Source organism: Manis javanica, chromosome 3 (genome assembly GCF_040802235.1).
Source record: "Manis javanica isolate MJ-LG chromosome 3, MJ_LKY, whole genome shotgun sequence".
NCBI lineage: Eukaryota > Metazoa > Chordata > Mammalia > Pholidota > Manidae > Manis > Manis javanica.
In genome coordinates this window covers 85,260,563-85,266,317 of record NC_133158.1, presented here as the reverse complement: position 1 = coordinate 85,266,317, position 5,755 = coordinate 85,260,563, and positions in this window count along the sequence as shown.

The window sequence follows — 5,755 nt, the reverse complement described above, 5'->3', positions numbered from 1 at the left end:
CTGAAGATGGTCCCCAGACCCCTCTAGGAGACCTAGTAGTTATGGCATTCAAAGGTTTTCATGCCCGAGAGGACAAGAGCGAGAAGAGGTCAGCTGCCCGAATGGCAGAACAGACTTGCACCATAACAGCTGCTCTGCGGCTGGCTCGTGGAGATTGTTGGGGTGTCCCTGAAGATCGACTTGAACCTCCAGTCCCTTGCTTTCAGTGTGGTGAAAAGGGCACTGGGCACAGAAGTGCCCCAACCCACGCAGACTGAACAAACTGTGCCCCAGCTATTGTAAGCCAGGTCATTGGAAAGTAGACTGTCCACTAGGGGGTGGTCCTCCTCCAGTGACAGAGCTCCACAGGGAGTGGGTGCCCTCGAAAGGCTACCCTTCAGACCTGCTGGGCATCCTCAAAGATTGAAGACGCCTGGACTCGGACACTCCAGTCACCCTCGCCGAGCTCAGGGCCAAGCTGTGGGTAGCGGGTAAGCCCATCTCCTTCTTAGTGGATACGGTGGCTACCTACTCTGTTCTCCCCTCCTTTAAAGGGCCTTTAAACCCTGCCAAGGTCTCCGTAGTTGCAGTCATGGAAACCTTCTCCAAGTCTTTAGAGACGGGCCCAGTGGCCTGCACTTTCCAAGGCATCCCATTTACCCATTCCTTTCTGGTCATGCCTTCCTGTCCTACCCCTCTGTTAGGATGAGATTTGCTGTATAAGTTAGGAGCCTCTATTTCCCTCCCACCTTTTAAATGCTTACAGGGCACCAGAGACTCCCTCATTGCTTTGGTTGGCGAAGGAGAGTTAGATGATGGGGACCTGAGTCTCCCAACTCCCTGGACTGCTGTCAATCCAGTTGCATGGGACATCTCCACCCCTGTGGTGGCAACCCACCACACCCCAGTTTTAATACGCCTTAAGGACCCATCCCGCTTCCCCTCTCAGCCTCAATTTCCTATTTCGCAGGCTCACTGAAGGGTACTACAGCCTATTGTTAATCGTCTACTCTAGCAGGGGCTTTTAATACCAACTAACTCTCCATGCAATACTCCTGTCTTGCCGGTAAAAAAGCCTTCTGGAGCGTATTGCCTCGTTCAAGACCTCCGAATAATTAACGAGGCTATTATTCCCTTACACCCAGTAGTGCCTAACCCAAATACTCTTCTGTCTCAAATCCCTTCTAGTACCTCTCATTTTACTGTATTAGATGTTAAAGATGCCTTTTTCACTATACCTCTCCACTCAGACTCACAGCCACTATTTGCCTTCATGTGGGGAAGACCCTGACACCTGTTGGTCTAGACAATTAACCTGGACAGTTCTATTCAAGGTTTTAGAGATAACCCCCATCTCTTTGGATAGGCCCTGGCGGAAGACCTCTTGCAACACTCAATGGGCGAGAGTACTTTCCTCCAATATGTGGATGATCTTTTACTTTGCATCCCCTCAAAGGAGGCCTTGGTTCTGGACACCACATCCCTTCTTAATTTCCTGGCAAATATGGGATACAAGGTATCCCCTGCCAAAGCACAGCCATCTCTATCTCAGGTTACATACCTCAGGCTGGCTCTAACTCCCACCACTAGAGCCCTAACGGCAAACCGAGGGGCTGCGATTAAAGTTCTCTTGCCACCTACTTCAGGAGCTGAGATACTATCCTTTGTAGGATTGGTGGGGTTTTTCAGACACTGGGTGCCTAACTTTGCCCTTCTAGCCAGACCACTCTATGCTGCTGCCACAGAGACTCCTACTGGGCTGCTAACTGCACCCACCGAGGTGGCTTCTGCTTTCAATCAGTTGCAGGATGCATTGCTCTCATCCCCCCCATTGATGCTCCCCAACTTAACTAAGCCCTTTACCCTATATAAAGCAGAGAGGGCAGGGGTAGCAACCAGAGTGCTGGTACAGCCAGTAGGGCCAGGGTGCTGTCCTGTTGCCTTTCTCTCCAAACAGTTAGATACCACTGCCAGGGGGTGGCTGCCTTGCCTCTGAGCCATGGCAGCTGTGGGAAGTCTGGCCTGAGAAACCCTGAAATTAACTCTCCAACAGCCCATTACTATGTATTCCCCACATCGGGTGCAAGGTCTTTTGAGTCATAAATCCCTGGCCTCCTTGAGTCCTTCAAGAATACAAGAATTCCATCTTCTGTTCATTGAACATCCACAGGTAACCCTACAAGTTTCTCCACCCCTTAACCTAGCCTCCTTGCTTTCTGTCAGTGATCAGGCATATCAGCCCACTCATTCCTGTGTAGAGATTGTAGAAGCTCTTAGAAAACCTAGAGAGGACCTATAAGACATGCCCCTCGAAGACCCTGACTTGACTTTTTTTGTGCATGGAAGCTTGGTGAAAGAGAGTGACAGGGTGAGAAGAGTGGCCTATGCAGTGGTGACTCTGTCACAAGTGATTGAAGCAAACCTACTCCCATCTGAGACCACCTCCCAGAAAGCTGAATTAGTGGCTCTTACCTGGGTATTACAGCTGGCAGCTGGGAAGAGGGCCACAATTTATACTGATTCTAAATATACCTTGCTAATTGCACACACTCATGCTGCAATTTGGAAGGAAAGGGGCTTCCTTACCACTAAGGGAATCCCAATCATCAATGGCAGGGCTATCAGCCACCTGCTACAGGCTCTACAGGACCCCAAGGAGGTGGCCATCGTGCATTGTAAGGGACATCAGACTGGAAACAGTACAGCAACTAAGGGTAATGCGTTGGCAGATGCTACGGCCCGACAGTTAACATCTGGGTCTATCCAACCCTTAGTGCTGTTTCTTTCCCCCTCTCTATTGCCCCAATACCCTGATGATGAATGGCAACTGCTTCTACTTCAAGGGGGGACGTTAGGAAATCGGGGATGGATATACCTTGGGGGATGAATTGTCCTCCCCCAAGCCCAAGGCAGGGATATCATATCCAAAATTCACCAGTTTCTACACATTGGGCCGGAGGCCATGCACTGGTTTCTTTCCCCTATATTTGCCCCTTATGGTCTCCACAAGGCAACAGATCAGGTGCAACAAATCTGCACTACTTGTCATCGCGTCTTGTCTCAAGGTGCTCTGAAGACCCGGATGGCCCTCCACCAGATGAGGGAACGATCCCCGAACAGGACTGGCAGGTAGATTTCACCCATATGCCTACGCATAAAAAACTCCAGTATTTACTAGTTTTAGTTGATACCTTTTCAGGGTGGATCAAGATCTTTCCCACTTACCAAGAGACTGCATCAGTAGTGGTGCAGGTGCTGGTAGAACACATCGTTCCTCATTTCGGGCTCCCCACTTCACTCCAATCTGATAACAGACCTGCCTTCATCTCCTCATCTCCTGGGTCACTCAGCTAACAACCAAGGGTCTCAATATCACCTGGAACCTCCATATACCTCATCACCCCCAACCGTTGGGAAAAGTCAAAAGGGCTAAACGGTCTCCTAAAAGACCAACTAACTAAGCTGTCTCTGGAGGTAAAGCTCTCGTGGCCTGATCTTCTCCCCATCGCTCTCGCTCAGCTGCACACTGCCCCCCAGGGACCAGCTGAACTAAGTGCATTTGAGCTGATGTATGGCAGGCCCTTCTTACTGAACACAGGCCTGCCCACTACCTCTCTTCCTTTAGCCTCCTACCTTCCTTACTTAACACTGTTGAGACATCTTCTCAGGGAACACGCAGACCAGCTCCTACCCCAAACTACGTTGTCCAACAACCCAGAGGATGCAGCAGTCCTTCAGCCAGGGGATGAGGTACTTCTAAAAGAACACCAGCCTCGATTGTTCCAGCCCCGCTGGACAGGACCATACACTGTAATCCTCACAACTCCCACTGTTGCCAAACTATCAGGACACTCTATGAGGTACCATATTTCCCGACTAAAGAGAGCCCCTCCCCCCAATGATATTTGGCAAGCGGAATAAGTTGGACCTCTACAGATCCAACTCCAATGGGCTCCTCGTCCTACTCCTCCTCCTGCATAGTGAAGTAACCTCACCTTCTCCCATCAGGTTCCTTCAACAGCGCATAGCAGAAATGTCACACATAAAGGTCAGTCAACTGTTGCTGCACAAGTACCTGCCCGTCCAGACTAAGCCTCCTCCTGCCATCAACCAGCCTTAAACCTGACCCCCTCCACGATGCCCCTTGTCAGCTGGAAGTAGCCAGATCAAGTTGTCACCCATTATGACCAAAAGGCTGGAATGTAAGGCTGGAGGCACAGGAGGGAGGAAAGCGAGGACAGTGCAAATGGATCAAAGACAGCACCAAATAGCTTTGTGCCATATAAGGAAGGAACGGACAGTTCTTCCGGGATTCCAGTCCCCTGACATGCGGACAAAACCTGGATGCAGACCCCCTCCATCCGGAAGGAGGAGACCTCTGGCTGTCCATTACCCGACCCTGAGCCAATAAAAAATTCCCCACATACCCCTCACGCGGCCCACTTCCCCCTCCCCTCCTTGTGCTTATAAAAACTCCCCACCTATCTGGTTAGGGGCGACTTCTCCAGCCTGTGTTTCAGACTGGTGAACCTCACCCGGATTGCACTCAAATAAACTGCCTGGCCCTTTGTTGCCTCTCATCGCCTGCTTATTTTGGTTAGAATTTATCTTACAGTACCCAGTAAATATGCAAATAATCTTTATCTGGTGGAAAAGAAAATCCAAAATGTTATGCTTTATTGCCAGGAAGAACATTAATTTTATTATCTACTAATACTCTCTCATAGAAATTTTCATAATTTCTTCCTTTCCTTTTAAAGCATAGTTTCCCTTAGTTCCTTGAACATGTTTGCAACACATTCTATGAAGTTTTTGACTAAGTCTAATATTTCAGCCTTCTTACTGCTTTTTCTGTTCTTGTTTATAGGTCAAAGCAACTGCTGTTTGTATGTCTCTTTTTTTTGTCGTCGTTATCTGGACATTTTAGATCACAGAATGTAGCAATTCTGGTACTAATACCCTGCTCTCTCCAGCAGAATGCTTTTTGCTTATTTGTTTGTTTGACTAGACTAATTTAGTGAAGTCTGTCCCTCCGTGTGAAGTCTCTGATGTTGTGCCTGAGAGCGTGCTGCTCTGGGCACGCACACAGTCACCCTGATGTGATAGTGGCATTAGCAGGACTTTCTTTACTGTTTCTCTCCTGGTCTCTCTGTTCAGCTGTCTGCTTCTGTTGGTATCACACCCAGATGTTAGGCTCCACAAATTGCCAGCTGATTGCTCTATTGTCTTTGAAAACACCCTGGAGTGAAACTTGCGCCATAGTGTGATCCAATTAAATGTAGAACCTTTGGTCAGGAAAGATTTTGAGGCCAGTTTTTGAGGTCTGTTCTGACCCTACAAGGACTCTTCTTAGTTGTCTCTTTCTTTAGTTCTTTTTGCTAAGCTAGATAACCTATGGTTTACCTTGTGTTCTCACGGAGCTAATGACCTCCTTTCAACTTCATATCACCAGAATCTCCATTATTTTCATGAGGGTCTTTAGTCATAAAGTTCCCTATATTGTGTTCTAAATAGAATCATTTCCTTTGGAAAGAGCTTTGGATCTCTGGGGTCTTATGGTCTGCCTTTCCTCTTATGTAAAATCTGTGAGCCAGGGTCCTGAGCTGGGGACAAGGACAGAGGTCTACTTCTCTTGGATGACTTCCCTGGTTTATGAGCAGGGTGCTAGGCAGGTACAGTAGCTGCTGGTCTTGTTGCCTTGCCTCTTCTAGATGGGGCCTCTGTACTTTTGATTTAGCTGGAGTGAAAGTCACTGGGACCTCCACATTCTCTACCT